The sequence below is a fragment of the Lepidochelys olivacea genome, assembly GCF_965140295.1.
Source record: "Lepidochelys olivacea isolate rLepOli2 genome assembly, chromosome: 2".
NCBI classification, from domain to species: Eukaryota; Metazoa; Chordata; order Testudines; family Cheloniidae; genus Lepidochelys; species Lepidochelys olivacea.
The window spans coordinates 187985888-188004494 of NC_140412.1; the positions used below are offsets into that span (position 1 = coordinate 187985888).

The 18607-nt window shown below is 40.9% G+C and overlaps 1 protein-coding gene across 6 annotated transcripts in view; it reads left to right on the forward strand.

Moving 5' to 3' along the window:
- The first annotated feature begins 1408 nt into the window (after positions 1-1408).
- MYRIP (myosin VIIA and Rab interacting protein) overlaps positions 1409-18607 on the forward strand; it is a 348736-nt gene continuing 331537 nt past the window's right edge. For 4 of the 6 annotated variants that reach the window (XM_084621618.1, XM_084621622.1, XM_084621623.1 and 1 more), the window contains exon 1: positions 1650-2104. The gene's annotated coding sequence lies outside the window, so the exon portion shown is untranslated. Of the gene's footprint in view, positions 1566-1649; positions 2105-7281; positions 7329-18607 lie in introns of those variants that run through there. The other 2 variants (XM_084621621.1, XM_084621620.1) reach the window with 2 other exon arrangements.

Sequence of the window (18607 nt, forward strand, 5' to 3'; positions counted from 1 at the left end):
ACAAGGGATTTGAACAGGGCTCTCCCACATTCCTCAGGAGCATGTACTAATCACTGAGCTATGCGATATTCTGCTGTAGGGCTCCCTCAGTGTCTGCAGTTGAAGCTGTTGCACTCTGGAAAAATAGTGAGAGTGATCAGAGCAAGAGGGACCGCACCCTGGGTCTCCCATCTCGGTACCGTAACCACCAAGCTACAATCTTATTTTCTCTGTCTGGCTCAATGACTATTTAAGTGTTTATCCACGTGGAACTGCTTCAACATGAGAGAGAGGAAATCCCACATCAGAATATTACATAGTCCAGCGGTTAGAGCACGTGACTGAAAGATGGGTGACCCCCTGTTCAAATCCGTTTTCTTTCTGAGGGGGGAATTGAATGTGAGTGTCCCAAAACCCAGGTAAGTGCTGTAATCACTGGGCTGAAGTTATTAGATGGGCAGCAGCACCACCACCTCCTCCTCTGGCTGGTTTTGAATGGGACCCTATCCAATAGGAAGCCTCTGAACCCACCTACTCGATCAGGCCCAGTGTGCCTGAACATAGATGCTAGTGTTGGGGGTGCTGCTGCACCCCTGACTTGAAGTGGTTGACGTCATATTCAGGGTTCACAGTTCAAGGGTTCTCAGCACCCTGACTGTACAAATTGTCCCAGCACCACTGGGCCTGTGTTCCCCCAGTTTGCTTAACTATGAGACAAGTGTCCAGGTACCTGGAGGGAGGCATGCTTAGAGGCAGAAATTTACATGCTTAGGGAACCTTTCCTGCAGAAACTTAGGCACTGAGTAAATGATGTTGCCTCCATGGTTAGGCTCCAGTTGAGCAGGAGTTCTGTTGCTTAAAACTGGAATTTAGGTGCCTAAGTACCTTGGTAGATTTGGGCCTCCTATGCTTTTCTTAGTGCCTGTGTTTCCTGGGTTTGGTCTCTAACACATGCCAATTTTCACCTCTCTCTCTCCCCCCCCCCCCAGCTCTTCCCTTCTGGTCAGGTGGGACTCCCACCTGACCAGAATTCATAATCTTAGTTTTGATCTAATCTTTGTATCAGCTCCCTTTGCTCCCTCCATGCATTTCTAGTGTGGACATCCCATTCCCCTCTCCATTATATTCTGCAATAAGTGGGGCGGGAGAGTGACTTGGCAATCTTGACTGCAACTTTAAAATAGTGTGGCAACTAGATTTTCCCCTTGCCTCCGGCGTGTGGGCAAGGCTGTGTGAATTGGCAGCACGCGGGAGCCCTGTCCCCTGGGGCGCACTATGCACCACGCACCTCCTTCCCTGTGACGACTGCAATTGCATCCTCTCCCCCCGCCCTCCTTGCGCGCTGCAATGCATGTGCCACGGTTTAGATGACGCGCGCGCCAGCCCCGGGCTCGCGTGGTTCAAGCGCGCGCTGTACACTCCTCCTCTCCCCCCGCTCTTGGGAGAGGCGGCCAGGTCCGCGCGCGCGCCCTGGCGTAGTTCCTCGTTTGCTCCCCCCCTCCCTTCCCGAGCAGGGGCCAGGGCTCTGCGCTGATTGGCTGGCTGGGCTCGGCCAGGTGTCGGGCTCGGCGGCGAGGAGAGGCAGGGTAGGGCGAGGCGCGCGGAGCGGGGTGGGGGGATGGCAGGAGCCGGCTGCAGCCGCAGCGCCTTGCACTGCAATCGCAGCCTGTAGGCGCTTCCTGTAGGGAGCGGCTCCAGCGGGGAGCCCAGCGCTGCCCCTTTCCCCAGGCGGGAGCAAGCGGCGCCCTGCTGCCCTGTGCTCTTCCCTTCTGGGATGCTGGCTGGAGCTGGGGGCACGCCGACCGGCCTCAGCCAGGAGTTCCCTGCGGCGTGCGGGGGATAGGAGTAGCCGGGGTAGCGTTGGAGAGCAGCCCAACAGCAGTAGCGAAGGGAGGGTTTTATTGCATGACAGTCCTGGGTCTGATTGCTTCTTAAACCAAAACAGCGGGACAGCCTCCCCCCCCCCATCCTTACTGCTCTACAGTGCATCCAGAGGGGGAAGGCACTGAAGGACTTGTTGACCCAGCAGGATCAGCTGTAGCGGGAGTCGGTGTATTTTTGCTGGCGCCTGTGAGAATTGATCAGTGAAGTTACTGCCCTGCTTCCATCTTGCGTTATTCTGAGTGTGAGTACTGACAATTGTCCATCTCTTTCCCTGCAAGCCCTCCTGCTTGCCTGTGTACGTAATGCAGGGGGAGAGGAGATGTGTCTTGTGTCGGGATTGGTATTTGGATGCAATTGCTCACTTGGAAACTGCTGAATGTGGCTTGCATGGAAGCAGCTCCTCCGGTTCCAAATTTGGTGCTGGACTGATGTACAGTAGTTTCACTAACTAATGTGACACCCGGGTAGGGTGTCTAGAGGAGAAGGGGTGGGATGATTGGGGGGGGGGAATATGTGTGACATAATCCTCTGCCTGTATTCTCCCAATTCTTGCATCTGTCTCTTCCGCTTACCTTGCGAGTCGCAATCCTGTTCAGTGTGGAATTTGCTCTTTTTAACTTTCCTTTTAAAATAGACATTGCAGGTGAGTCCTATATCTAGTGACACCAAATTGGGTTGACGATAGAGAAGGATGTAGGCTGAGATGTCACCCCCTAGGACAGAGAAGGAGAAACTGAGAAAGAAGGGATGATGGCAAAGCATAAAAAGGGGAGGGAGACTGGGATTCTTCTAAGGATCTGAACTTATTTTGCACTACTACTAAAGGTCAAAACCAGACTCAAGCCATCCTCATTCATTTACACAGCTATGCATTATTTGTAGCTATTATTTTTCTGTGGTTCTTGGGTCTTTCTTCTTTGTATGAGCTACATGATGTTTATATGTGTATTATAATGACCTATGATATGGAAATAGAGAGGAAATACTACCCAAGAGATTGTGTAAAGGGAGGGACATATTTCCCAAATGAAATTTACAACAGCAAAGCAGTTAGATCCTGCTGTCTTTCCCACCTTATAAAAACAACATTAACTGGTTGAACAGATCACCTCTCTTCAGTGATTTAATTTTACCTTAAAATGTTAAGATTTATTTAGTTTGATTACAGGCCACATGTCCGAATAGCTTGGCAGCCTTTTTAGTGATATCGTTATTCAATCACTGTCATTGTAATTATTAACAGTAAATAGAATATTTTACTTTTGATGAACTAACTTCTCTGAGGCCATTCAGGATTGTACTGTAAGATGTGTAGCACACTCTCACTGCGTCCTTTTTGCCAGTACACCACATAGCACCATTTTTTTTTTACAGCTGAAGAGCACACACATTCCTAGTATCAAGGTCAGTATATTGTGACTACTGGGGAAAATACCATATGGCTTAGGTTAACTTGCCTTGGAGAATGTAATTTAGTAGTATTGAGTTTGTTTTGTGTTTTTGTTTTAGATTAATGTAACCAAGTAAGAACTATGAAGCAAAATATCTTAGTGCGGGTGCCTCATTAAGAATATTCTCATGGATGTAAACAGTGCTTAGAGACTTACATGGAGAGATATGTGGGTTTGTTTTTCTTTTAATCCCCTCCTCCTTGTTTTGAAAATGTGGATAGGTGTCATCTTGACCGTTCTGGAGCCTAGAATCTTTTACTACTAGCACATCTGTAATATGGGGACTGGTAATAAAGGTCTCCTTTACTTTCCTGGGAATATGTCTCAGCCCTATTCTAGAAGAACTGTCTATAAGTGATAGGATAGTTCAGTTTCCATATTCACACAAATCTTTGTAGTTGAGACCTTTTAAAAGGCACACAGAACTAGGCCCTGAGAGCATTAATGTGCAATGCATACATTATAAGGTATGCTTGGAAAAAAAATAGCTGTTTCTGGGGACAGGTGCACAAGAACTGCTTTGTATTCCTAGGAAGTCATTTTTTAAAACTGTCTTTTTATACCAACTAATGTTCCTGATGAGCTATTTCTGTCATAATTTGCAGTGCATGGAAGTAGAACAGGACCACAGTCTAGAACATGCCAAAATGAGGATAACTAATAATGGTTTCAATTCCCTTGCTGCCCAGACTTCCCATGCCCATGAAACTACTGTTAGAAATAAAAGTGAAGTCCCAGGAAGTGAATAATAGTTAAGTCCCAGGTAGACTACAAAGAGCTACAAAAGGATCTCTCGAAAACTGGGTGACTGGGCAACAAAATGGCAGATGAAATTCAATGTTGATAAATGCAAAGTAATGCACATTGGAAAACATAACCCCAACTATACATATAAAATGATGGGCTCTAAATTAGCTGTTACCACTCAAGAAAGAGATCTTGGAGTCATTGTGACTAGTTCTCTGAAACCATTCACTCAATGTGCAGCAGCAGTCAAAAAAGCAAACAGAATGTTGGATACCATTATGAAAGGGATAGATAATAAGACAGAAAATATCACATTGCCTCTCTCTAAATCCATGGTATGCCCAGATCTTGAATATTGCGTGCAGATGTGGTCGCCCCATCTCAAAAAAGATATATTGGAATTGGAAAAGGTTCAGAAAAGGGCAACAAAAATGATTGAGGGTATGGAACGGTTTCTGTATGAGGGGATATTAATAAGACTGGGACTTTTCAGCTTGGAAAAGAGACGACTACGGGGATATATGATAGAGGTCTATAAAATCATGACTGGTGTGGAGAAAGTAAATATGGAAGTGTTATTTACTCTCTCTCATAACACAAGAACTAGGGGTCACCAAATGAAATTAATAGGCAGCAGGTTTAAAACAAAAGGCAGTATATATATATATATATATATATTTTTTTTTTTTGCACCACGCACAGTCAACCTGTGGAGCTCCTTGCCAGAGGATGTTGTGAAGGCCAAGACTATAACAGGGTTCAAAAAAGAACTAGATAAATTCATGGAGGTTAGGTCGATCAATGGCTATTAGCCAGAATGGGCAGGAATGGCATCCCTCTGTTTGCCAGAAGCTGGGAATGGGCGACAGGGGATGGATCACTTGATGATTACCTGTTCTGTTCATTCCCTCTCAGGCACCTGGCATTGACCACTGTCAAAAGACAGGATACTGGGCTAGATGAACCTTTGGTCTGACCCGGTATGGCTGTTATGAATTTTACCAAGTGCTTTGAAAAATTATTCTTAGACAAGACTTTATCACATCTGAATTAGAAGAAAAACTTAGTTTAATGTGCTCAAATCAGGGAATCCAGATAATTTCCATCCCAGAATACTGAGAGAGCTGACACCTGAAATTGGTAGTCCAGTGTGACACTATGCCCCATATTCTTCATAGAGATATTGTGATATGAATATGGCGTGACTAAGATGTGTTTTGTGCATGTGAGGTATCATTGGAAAGGTTCTGATTTGTTGAATGTGATTATCCTATTTGTATGCATGTATCATTTTTGTATCTAAATTTAGGAATATTGACTATGTATCAATTACAAAAGTGTTTGCATCTGGGGAACACCCACTAGACAAAATGCAATCAGTCTGGCTGTTCAGGTGGGGACAAGTCAATGAACCATTAGGGAGGACAATAGGTCTTTGAAGATACTAATTTCCCACCTTCCTGGGAAGCTTCAGAGGGCCTTTGACTCATGACTGCTTTGACACTGCAGGGTCGCATGAACATGGCACCTGGTACTGGACTCCATCTTGGACTACTAGTATTTTTCCACCAATGGGCGGGTGGGTATCAAACTGGGAAACAAAGGATTCTCTCCATATGTAATCCTGTTTAAGGCAGGGAAGTTAATCAGGGTTCATTCTTCCCTGAATCCCCACCCAGGATGACTGCTGGAAACATTAAGAAACAAAGACAAGCAGCAGGGGGCAGGGGTGGGAACGGGACTGAGCCTAGGCTGGAAAAGGTATCTGGGCTGTGAAAGAAATACCCAGAGTTTTAAGTTGCAAGCAAGAGCAGCTTGTCTTCAAGAACCTCTGCAATCTGCCTAAAGAAACATTTAGGGTGAGAAATTACCACTTGTAGCCGGTTTCTTTAGTGTATTAAGCTTAGTTTGCATGTTCGTTTTATTTGCTCAGTAATCTGCTTTGATCTGTTTGCTATCCCTTATAATCACTTAAAAGCTATTTTGTCTAGTTAATAAACTTGTTTTGTTTTCTCTAAAACCAGTTTGTGGATTTCGTAAACGGGAGGGAGAAAGCTGTGAATATTTTCCTCCGCATTGAGGGAGGAGACGAATTTCATTTAGCTTATGCTGTATAATTCCCTGTGCAGCGCAGTACAATACCATTTTGGGTTTACACGCCAGAGGAGGTATGCACTTGAGTACTGGGCAATTCCCATGCAGAACTGATCTCAGTGTCTGTGTCTTTCTGCAGCTGGGTGTGTCCCTACTTGTGTGTATGTGCTAGAAGGATCTTGAGGGCCTGGCTCAGCAAGGCAGTGTAAGGGAGCCCAGACTGGTGTAACAGGCGGGTTCATTGGTACCCCAGTACATCAGGTGGCACCCCGGAATGTGGGGGACAGTTAGGTAACCTGTCACATCAGGTTGTAAGGATTTTAAAATAAATTTTGTCTATTTAGGGGTAGTATTTTAGGATTGGAGAATAGCTAATGTACCTGTATTTAAGATAGGTCTGTAATTGCCTGGGTCGCTTTTTCCTCTGTTGTTTTGACTTCAGTAGTATGTAAGGTTTTAGAACAAATTGTGAAAGAAAAAAATAATTAAATTCATAGAGGTAAAGGGGAAGTAAGGCAACATGGGCTTACCAAAGGTAGATCATGCCAGACTAATCTGATTTCTTTCTTTGAGAAAACAACTGATTTTTTAATATAAGGGAAGTGCAGTAGATCAAATTTATTTGAACTTCAGTAATGCATTTGACACGGTACCACAAGGGAAATTATTAGTTAAACTAGGTAAGATGGGGATCACTGTCAGCAGGATAAGGAATTGGCTAAAGGGGAAAAAAGCAACAGGTTCTGCTGAAAGGTGAATTATTACATTGGAGGGAGGTTACTAGTGAGTTCCTCAAGGATTGGTTCTGAGGTCAATCTTAGCCAATATTTGTATTAATGACCCTGGCACAAAAAGCTGGAGTGTGCTAATGAAATTTTCTGAGGATACAAAGTTGGGAGTCATCTTGAATACAGAGGAAGATTGGAGTATTAGACAGGAACATCTGGATGACCTTGAAGACTAGAGTGACAGAAATGGGATGAAATGCAATAGTATAAAGTGCAAGGCATGCACGTAGGGTATAATAATAAGAATTTCTTCTGCAGGCTGGGGGCTTATCAGTTGGAAGCGACAGATGAGAGACCTGGGGGTGTGAGTCGATCACAGGGTGACTGTCAACCACCAATGTGATGTACCTGTGAAAAAGACAAATGCAATCCTACAATGTGTCAGGTGAGGCACTTCCAGAAGATAGAGAAGTATTAATGACATTGTACAAGGGACTGCTAAGACTGTGTACAATTCTGGTCACTCATGTTCAAGAAAGAGGAATTTAAATTGGAACAGGTGCAGACAAGAGCTGCTAGGATGCTCAGGGGAATGGAGGGCCTGTCTTATGAGAAGAACTTGGCTTGTTTAGTCTTGCAAAAAGAAGACTGATTGTTCTATAAATATGTGGGGTGGGGGGGTAAATACCAGGGAGACCTAAGAGCTATTTAAGGTAAAGGACAACATTGACAAAAGAACAAATGGATATAAACTAGTCATGAACAAATTCAGGCTGGAAATTAGAAGAAAGTTTCTAACCATCAGAGGAGTGAGGTTCTGGAATAGCCTCCCAGTAGGAGTTGTGAGGGCAAACAATTTACTTAGTGTGAAGGGAGAGCAGGATAACTTTGAGTGGGATTGTACAGGGTTGCTTTTGATTGTGGGGGGCAGGGCTCAACAGCTCTGGAGCTTATTTCTGGTTTGTCTCTCACATCCCTAAAAGTTCATGCTTCAGGGTTTCAGCTGGTCACCTGCAGGGATCTGGAAGGGATTCTCCCCACCCCCAGTGTATTCTGGAAGTTTTCTGTTTGTTGTATCTTCTTCCACTGAAGCATCAGGGACAGCCACAGCTGGAGGTTGGACATTGGTCAGGGAGAGCCAGGGCGCTGAGGTGGCATTGAGCATTCTCTCTCCCAGGTGCTTGGCTGACTGGTTCTTCCTCATGTGCTCAGGATCTAACTGATTACCCATATGTGGAGTTGGGAAGGAATTTTCCCACAGCTCAGACTGACAGTGACCTTGGGGGTTTTTCATCATTTTTAGTGGGTGGAGCGGGTCACTTGCCAGGATTATCAGGGTATGTACCTATTCCCACCTATTCTTGCCTGGGGTACGTAATAATCTAGTCTTCTGTGGGCTGTAATACTCTGGTCTAATTCTGGTTGTTGGATTTGGTATGCGGGTGTTGGGTGGCCTATGATATACAGGAGGTCAGACTAGATGATCTGGTGATCGTTTCTGGCATTAGCTCCCACCATCCCACTGCAAAAAAGTCAGAGCTTGAGTGCCAACTGTACAGGGTTCCATTGTCATCACCCTTAGATCTTGTAAGGGGAACAATGGGTACAAGAAATAGGATGTTTGAAAGAGGGTGTTTCTTTTTTAAAGTGCGTGGCTGATGTTGAGGAAAAACTGTGTGTGCCTAAGACGACATCATTGTTCATAAGCAATTCATCCATGTGAAAATATGACTCCTGTACTGCTGCCAAGATCTGCAAGGTCTATTGTGATCTGATGAGTAACTGCTGGCTGCACAGTTAAAGCTGCTTTAACGAGCACACCCAATTCCCTTGCTGTTTCAGAAATGTGAAGGGTCAGATTCATACCTTGGACAAATGCACACACTCCCATTGAAACCAGGGGGCAGAATTTCTTCCTTGAAAAGGAGGAAATGTGGATTTAATTTGCTTGAATAGTCTAAATAAGTCCCCCAACCCTTCCTTAAGATACTTTCTCCACCTTCCATTTGAACCCATAGATCCTACCCTTGTTTACCTGGTATATTTCTGTAGATTTTTGATAAGCGTAGCTCAATCACAAGTAAAGGCTGTTGGCTTATGTGTGCACTGCTAGCAACCTGAAGGTCATTATGTTCAGGCTGCATACTAATTCATCCAAATTTCTTATACTCACAAATTTGGTTTCAAAAGGAGTTCATTGAATACTATGAAGAGGAAGACAGATTGGGCAATTTGAATGAGGGAGCAGTGTACTACCCCTTTGTTCAAACCATTTGAGAAATTGAGATCCAGAAGAGCAAAATAGAATGTGAGCAGTGTAGAAAAGACAAATGCAGCCGGATTTGCGGTGTGCTTTAACTTCTCATATCCTTCTGTGGGGAGCAACGCACATGCAACACATCCAAAATTTCTCAGAGGGATTATACAGATATAACTGGTGGCTTACTGTAGTCCATTATATGTGGCTGAGATATGATAAAGATCAGTGATTGTGATCTCATGTTTATCTTTACTGAGTTAATTTCACTTTCAGCTGAATAAATTAAGGATTGTATTCTTTGAAGAATGTTTGTTACAATACTTTGATTTGAACTTGGGATAGGAATTGCATCAGTGGGCAGCATCTTAAATATTTGATAGACAACACGTTATTTTCGGAGTAAGCTGGTTTAGTGTCCCTATAGTAGCATAGATGAATACATTTTTTTTTTTTAGAAGACCACATTAGCGTTTGACAGGTCAAGCTAAAATCAGCAATATATCAATGATAGGTTTTTAGATTTCACAGAGATTATACTGGGAAAGGGAACACATTAGATTTCTGGGCCAGCATCATTTCAGTAGCAAAGATGTGTGTGCGTGTGTTTGTGAGAATATCATGCTAACAAAGGGCTTGGTCTTGCAAATCTTTACTCACAGGAGTAGACTGCAATTTGGTTAAAAGAAATGAGATCTCTTTACCTTCTGTTATTCATAAACTTTACCTACTGCTACTTATTTAAATTATGCTATTATTGGTGTTTGGCATTCTCATTGTTGCAGCCATTACTGTCTCCTGGCAGGCTTCAATATAAAGCATTACCTTGTAAAATTAATTTGGCGTTTTTCATTGAATGTCATATTTCATTTTGAAGCTTTGTCTGTTGAAATGGGAGAGCCAGAACACTGAGCAGTTTGATCTTACAAATGGCACTCTTTTAATGATGTGTTCAATCATCATTGACAGTGTGCCCACAGTGGTCATCCAAGTAGTCTTCCTGTATGGTTCCTTGGTACCAGCAAGGAGGGGAACTGTAGCCCACCCTGCTTATTGGAGTTCCAAATTCAAACCCTACAATATAGCAGTAGACTGGATTGCCCTCCCAAGACTACTGTTTCTGCCGCACAACCACCATCTTTCTTATGGAAGATACCAGAGTAAAACACAGTTCCACAGTTTGGCACAGTCCCAGTTGCTGCATCTGTTCCCATTTAAGGGAGGTCTAGAGCCTTCATAATAGAAAATAAGACACAGTCTCTTCTTGTGCCAGGAGAAATCCCAGACTCAGACCTTCATTCAAATAGGAGTTTTCCCATTGACTTCAATGGGCTTTTGAGCAGGGCTGCAATCTTTTACCTTCATTCTATAGAGAGGCCTTTTCAGGGCCAAAAGAAAATAAAGTCTTCTTTGCTCCAGAGAAGATACCAAACGGGTTTTCTCTCCTCTTTTTTTCTAGAATGACATCAGCAGCATTTGCAGCCCATTTTCCTCCAAGAAACACCCAAACTTTACTTATAAAACAAAACAGCCAAAAACCCCACCTTGAACCAAACACAGAGCAACAAACACCTCCATATTGTTTTAAAAAATAAATAATAAGAGAACTCTGTGCAATAGCCTTTCTGTTGTCATACTCTGGCAGCTGTTTTCCCTTCTCTTATGAGGCTAACTGAGTCTATCTGCTTCTTGTCTCTGCTTATAGACAAGACCATAGTCTTCCTGGTGTGCAGCACCAGTACTTTTTGACCTGGCCATTGTCTGTGCTCCTGAGGACCCAGATGTGTACTGTATATCCTGTCACAATGACGTCCAAAACTGCAGAGCACAGTGGTCTTTGACCATTTAAATCGGAGAAAATAAAATGAAAAAGAGCCAACTTATTTGGTGCAATCCATCCTAAACTTCTGACATATGGGTGTTCAACATACTACTCAACATTGCTTATAAAGAAGTAACAACTAATATATTCTTAAGCACATTGGGGAAGTGCAGTCAACATCAGCCTCATGTGTGGTTGACTCTAAAAAAGGAGAAATGGGGCTCCAGATTCCAGTGGTACTTGGTGAAACTCCTGGAAAGTTGTGTCTCTACATTTGTATCCCTCTATCGTAAGTGTGTTGAAATTTGCATAACTCATCATGGAGTGGACTCTGATCAAATCATAGCTTATGTCTTGTAGAACAAGGGTCTCCATAGAGACACTAAACTTAAAAAGTAATCAGAATAGATTTTGGAAGGATTTAATAGATCATAGACTGGTGACACTGCTGTTTGTCAATGGCTCAGTGAAAATCTGGCTTTATCTAAATAAGAAAGCAGAACTGGAACACACAAGTGCAAATCCAAACAGTGATTCAGGAAAACTGGAATCTTTCATTACCTGAGCTAATACCAAATACAGATACCAAATACAGAGGTCCATTCTTGGATCCAGACAAGTTATATTTAGTGCAGGGCCTGAATATAGATAGTGTAAAGCCAGACTTGCTCCTTTATCTTCACACTCTCACCTGGAGCTGGATGAGGGCTTCAGCTCCTGAGTTCAAATTAGAATTGCCTTAGGAGTGCCCTAATTTGTGTCCATCTGCTGCCAATGGACCCAAAAAGTGAGAGATTACCAGAGCATAGCATCTCTCTGGCCATAGCAGGAGTAAGAACTGGCTTGTGAGGTTCTTGTATTTTTTTTGTACTGAATTGCAAGCTTTTAATTTTGGATAATTTGTGTGCTTTTTAGATGAATGAAATTATTACTAGATGAACGGCATAGCATTCATTTTGTGTTTTGATGTAATAAAGCCATTGTAGGGTTTTTTCCAGAAGAGGGTGGGAAATCTACCTCACCCTTCAAGGATGGGGAATATTGCAACAACTTAGCTACAAGGGCTTGATTTTGACCATACCTACACTAGTTTTGCATTGGCATAAACCCACTAACTTGTAATTTATACTGGTGTAAGCAAGATTAGAATAATTCCATAGGTGTTATAGTAAATGAAGAAAGCACAGGTTTGTGATATTATCTTTGCTGTTTGTGTTTTTGATTATCTAATTGTTGCAAATTACTGAATTTTACAAATTAAGTTTTCCCGTCAAAAGTATGAATTAGCAAAGTTTTAATATAGTAAATTTGCTCTTTATAGTTGGTACTAATAGAGTATACTATATCATGATGGCAAGGCAATATCTGTTGTAGTAATGACTTACTTTCCATTAAAACCAAATTTTTGGCTCTCCTCTAAAAGTCCTTTGGAAAAGTCTTTCCAGCTTCATAAGTGGTCTGTGGCCGGAGGTCAACTTTTGGACCAAATTTTACGTTGTTTGACAAGCTGCTTTTAGGAAATAAGACATAACATACTCGTGAATCCAAAATGTATTGCACTGAAAAAGTTTTAGTAAGCTGTGGCCTGTGAAGCAGAGTATTTGCATATTATGTTGACGACTATTAAAATGTTTGTAAAATGAAGCTAAATTATACACTTGGCTATGTTACATTGAACATATATTTGCATGCATTGATTATGATGTGGCTTTTGAGTTAAATAATTCAGAGGAGCAGCATAGTGTTATAATGATTTTCTCCTACTGTGTTCAATTGCACAAAATTACATCAATATACATTATGTAACTTAATACAAGGTAAGGTAATATCTTGTATTGGACCAACCTCTGTTGGTGAGGGACCAGCTCAGAAGAAGAGCTTTGTGTGACTCATAAAGCTTGGACAGAAGTTGGTCCAATACAAGATATTACCTCACCCACCTTGTTTCTCTAATATCCTGGACTGACACAGCTACATATACACTGCATACGTTTTTCAGAAAGTCACTCTTTCTTTTAAAATGCTTTTTATTCTCAGATCATTAAAAGTATAGATGATAAAAAAGGAAGACTTACTGCAGCTTCACAGCTGTACCAATGCTTGGGCATTGTGAACATGCTGAAGTGTTTCCGCTGATTTGTGGATTGTTTTTGCCTTAGTAAGGTGCTCTTTATAGACTTAGTATGAAGCAGACACACCTGAGAACCTGTTAGGACAGAGTGGGATTAGAACAGTTATTTAACTGTTGACATAAATTTGCCAACAAGCTGATGATAGTCACGCAATAAGTCAGAGCTACCATATAATTAAAAAATGTAGTGCTCATCTGCATGCTCGAACCATTAGGCCACGCTGCCATTTGTACCCTGCAACAATTTACATAATGGCTGTTGGCTGTCCATTATTGGTCAGGTTATAATATGTGAATTGCACACTATCAATCAGTGGCCTCTTTTCTCTGTGCCTGTCGTCCAAGAAATAATTGTCTATCCATACATGGCCATTACTGTTTTGTCTCTCTCCAGTCTCTTGCTCATGACTGGAAACACATCAATCATTCCTATATGATCAGAAGATTAAGTCTTATAGGTTGACCTATTATGTATTCTTTCTTATGATTCTTGTTGCTAAGTAGCAGAGGCTAGAGAAGTACAGTACAGACAATTAAGTGATAGATGAACACAGTTTGCTTAGTTCAGTGTTATAAAAATGTACAAGATGAAAATGGGAGAGATGAGGTGAGATTATGTAGGGCCTAGAAAGTTTAGTAGTGTAGAGGTAAAATACACTGAAGGGGCCAACGTTCCCTTGTTGTTGTTCTGAATTTCTGCACCTAATTCTCATTACAGTTGCACTACTGCAACTCCATTGACTTCAGTAGCATAGTTGTGGAGGACAAATTAGTCTCATGACGTTTAAGGCCAGAAGACACAACCAAATCATTTATGCTGACCTCCTGTATATCACAGGCCACCACCACCAGCCAGGACCCTCACACTGAATCCAACAACTTGATCAATAAAGTCAAGTTTTATACTGAGATTACATTTATAATTGCACTGACTTCACGGGGAGTTGTGCTTGCATTCCAATTGGCAGAATTTTGCCTGAAGGATTCTGTGTTTGTATGATTTACTAGGAAGGCTCTTTTCATATGGTATTAATTTTTTCTTATAAAATTAGGGTTAGATGATGAAAATAAAATCCTTCAAGCCTGATAAAGTGTGCTTTGGTTCGTCCAGTGCAGTGTTTCAATTCATCTTATATAAGGGGGAAAAAACTATTACCTTTTGAAATGGCTCATAGAGATGCATGTTGTTTTTCATGTCTGAAGAGGAGTGGCATATTTAGGTGAAATACTCCTTGCTCTTTTTCATGTATATTTACCATCAACTGACATAAAATGTTTTGTTTTAGTCTCTCCTGTAGAGAAAAGGTTAAATGATTTCATTGGTCTTTTATGCTTTTGATCTCTCATATTCAGTAAGGAAATTAGTGAAGGATGTGGAGGGAAGATGTATCAGAAGCTCATATTAGTTTCTTAAAGAGGTTATACAAACACTTCAAAACATACAATACTAACCTTTTTGTCTTCTGGTGTTTTGAATGCCTGCCATTACTATATACAGTGGCACACTTTTGTAGATTAATGTAGGGTAAGATAACATAGTAATGACAATAACTTGCTCTAAAAGGACAACCAATGTATTTTACTGACTATATAAGGATCATTTCACCCACCAGTGGAATGAAGTTAACTCTGCTGTGGAACTCAGCATCTATTGAATATCACAAAACAACCTTATACAAGAATTTTGGGTAAGAAGTGAAAAAAAATCTTTCCAGTTCATACTACAGGGATTTTTAAGCACGGAGAAAGTGTAATAGGATTTAGTCAAGACTATTCATAACAACTTTATTCTTGTTAAAAGTGATATAAGATCACAATGAGTTGGATCTTTGTTTTTTATCTCATTTGAAAGATGGTATTCCAAATCCTCAGCTAGTGTAAATGACAAAGCTCAATTAAAGTCAATGGAGCTAGGCTGATTTACAACACCTGAAGATCTGGCTCAATATTTTCTGCAGCATATTGTCCCGTCAATATCCCGGGACATTGGGCCACTGCCAATTCACAAGGGAAGAATGCCTAAGACACTGTTCCCTGTGGCATCTAGAAGTTCCTTGGAGGTTTCCCTTCCAAATAATTGCTGACCAATCCTGAAAGTGCTTCAGTTATGGTTATGATATTCGATGGGATCTTAGCCAAATGTGGAATGGCTGCAGAGTAATGTTCATTCAATATCTTTTTAGTTCAAATTTATGCTCAGAAAGTATGCTGCAGTAATCCCGAATTCAAAGGTCCCTCTTCCTTGCAACTATAACTTATTTTTATTCTTTCTCCTCTCTGTCATACGCACAAAAAGCAAACCCACACTAAAACAATCTTGTTTAAAGACTCTGTATTGGTAATATGATTAGTTGTTTTTAATTAGTAAATGTTTGGAGACAAACACATAAGATGTGGGGAAGAGCGCTTGTCTGCAAACAAGGTAGTCAATCTATCTTAGATAAATAAGGTGCTGCTTATAGAATTTGGAGGGAAAAATGTAATTTTTGCTGAGAACTTCTTTTACTGTTGAAATATTCTTCCTAAAATTGATGTAATTTCCAAAAAATAAATGCAAGACAGATGGAACGGCCTTCTTTAGATCCTGACAGTCTACCCTGGGGACTGATTCCCTACCACCAAGCAATGCAGCCTCAAGCACAGCTTTACTAACAAATATTTCTTCTAGCAATTGCTCTATCAGGGAAATCCTAAAAGAGCTCATGTTGCTGAACAACAAGGAAAAATGATAGGTCTCAATTCTAAAGCAATAACTGAAATTTAAACTTTTGATGAATGCTTTCAAAGTGCAGGCGGCAGGGCTTGAGGCAGTGTACGGACAGAATCTGGAAGGTACCAACACTTCAGAAGCAGCAGCAACCTATATTTTTAATCAAAAGTGATATTCTACTGCAGAAGCAGGTATTAAATAATTAGACCACCTGAACCATTGCCCCAGATTGCCCAAGAAGAAAGACAAGACACCAAGAATGTGGTTTAATGAGGTCACAACTTAACACATCTGGGAAACTATGGAGCAGTAACTTGTCCAGCTCCAGTTAACCTTTCTTCTGTAATTTATGCCACCTAGGAAGAGCTGCCCTGAGGCCTTCCCTATTTTTAACCTCATCCCAGCACTGTTACTGAGACTCTCTGCAAACCCCTCCCCCCTGGCAAGGTTGAAGGGATGAGGGGGGAGAATAGATGGGCCTACGCTTTACCAGGCATTGGGGTCCAAATACAAAGCCCCAATGCACTGGTCCTGCTCTAATTCCATGGGAGGCGTAGAGGAGGTGTTGTTGCTCCTGGGCGCAGAAAATGGCATCACAGGCAGGGGAAAGGGTGTATACACCCTCGCCTCAGACACACAGAGCCAATGGACTTCTTCTGTGCCCTCTCTCCAGCTAGTTGGCCAAGGAGTTTGATTTGTATCTTAGAAATACCAGGAATGTCAACTGTAGACTTCCCTAATTTTGCTGGGTGTCTTGGAGAATGTACGGTTTTAACTCTCAGACCTTAAAAATTAAAGGGTAGGTGGAGAGTTTGAATCTTTAACATGGCCTTCCTTTGGTGTATCAGTTGGATCTTAATGTTAAATAGATGTATTTTTAAAACAAATGTTTAAACAGTGTGAATGAAAATCTCTCTTAGCGTGTACTATCCGTATTCATAGGTGATACATTATTCTTAATAGCCTAGAGGCAAAAGGTATGCTACAGTGGTAGTGATGTTACTTGACAAGAGAAGGTACTGAAAACTGTCTGGACTAATTAAATTCTTCCTTTTGAGAGCTAGAAGATGCTAATTTTCCAATCCCGCGTCACCAGCTGAAGTCTAGCAACGGAGAAAAGCTGAAAGCTACCAAACAGGAGTTTATGGAGGGAGTTACTGCTGCTTTTCTGTTTGCATCCAAAGTACATTTTTCTTTTAAAAAGATATAATCTTTTTTTTTTGATGTACGATCTGACAATCAATTTGCTCTAAAAGTTGGGGAAGGAAATTTCTATTTGCAGTGAAGAAAATCATATATTTATGATAAGTAAATCAGTTTTAGGCCTTGTTCACTGATACACAGTCTTATACCTGTTTAGTTAAATCAGTGCAAGTCCCAGTGTAGACTTTTGTAGAGTGTCATATTTTGATTCATCTTATACCTTTTTTCTGATTTACTTAAGCTAAATCAATATAGGTTTATATCAGTTTAAGATATCCACATAGCTTTTGTGCCAATTCAATTACATCAATTTTAAATCATTCTTTTACTTATACCAGTGCAACTTTGTTTGAGAACAATCATTGTGAGTTAAGAGCCAAAAAGAAAGTTAGGAAATCTTTGAAAATTAGGGAAATTTTAAAATATCCAGAATCTTTGCAAACTTCTTGTGTGATTGATTGCCCTGAGCTTTCCAGAAAAGTTTGAGCTTGAGATGAAAAGTGGCATATAAAATTTTATATTAATAGTTTTTTGGTGAAATTAAGATAGAGGTGTGTGAGTGAGTGAGAGAGAGAGAAAATAAAATAAAATAAAATTGGAGATGGATTAGTCCCTCCCTTAAACCAAGAACCAAAGTAGGCAATAGAAACATTAGTCTTGCCATTTTCAAGGAACACTCGCCGTTCTGTGTGATAAGCAAACTAAACAGTAACTTGTTTAACTTGAGCACATAAGTCTCTTTTTTTGGTATGGCTATTTTGCTAGATATCATTTTCTATGGCTGAACTGTTTTTTTCTGAATTGTTTATGGTTTAGCCCTTATGTAATGGCAATCTTTGCCTGAGACTAAGTCCAAACAACTTTACTATGATGTTATGTATGGTTCGGATCAGTATTTCCTGTATTTCCATTTCTCATATCCTGTTTTTGATTGTTACAATTATGAAATACTAATAGCCTAACCATACTTTTTACAGTTCTTGACAAATATTTTTATTCTGTTGAAAACACAATTCTATGAAATTCTATGAAAACACAATTTTCATTCTGTTGTGTTCAAGATATGGGATTCTGGAACAATTAATAATTCAATTGTAACAATTTTAGATTCATAACTGTGTGTGGGGAAAATACTAAAGAATATTATCAGATGATACCTGTCCTAGATGACAATACCGTGCTTCATTGTAATAAGGGTGTTTGATTTATTGACCCTCAGTCCTCTAGGGAATGTCTTTTGAAAGTTTGGATTTTCGCATTTAGAGCTGAGATTTAGCTGAAAGATATATTACAGACTTATGAAGGTAGACAGCTCCCTATTGACCAGCCATCTAAGCAGCTTCCTGTGCATAAATTAAGTTATAACTTATAAATTATTCCAGTTATTTATGCTTTCAGAATGCTTTGGTGTCACTCACAAATCTTTCATGCCTTTTATGGTATTCAATATAAGGTCTTGTCATGACACGTTTGAAAGACAATACCATAGGCCTACCTTGTAAAGGCATTGAATCATAGAAATGTAGGACAGGAAGGGACCTTGATAGGTCCTCTAGTCCAGTCCTCTGCATTGAAGCAGAACTCAGTATTATCTAGACCAT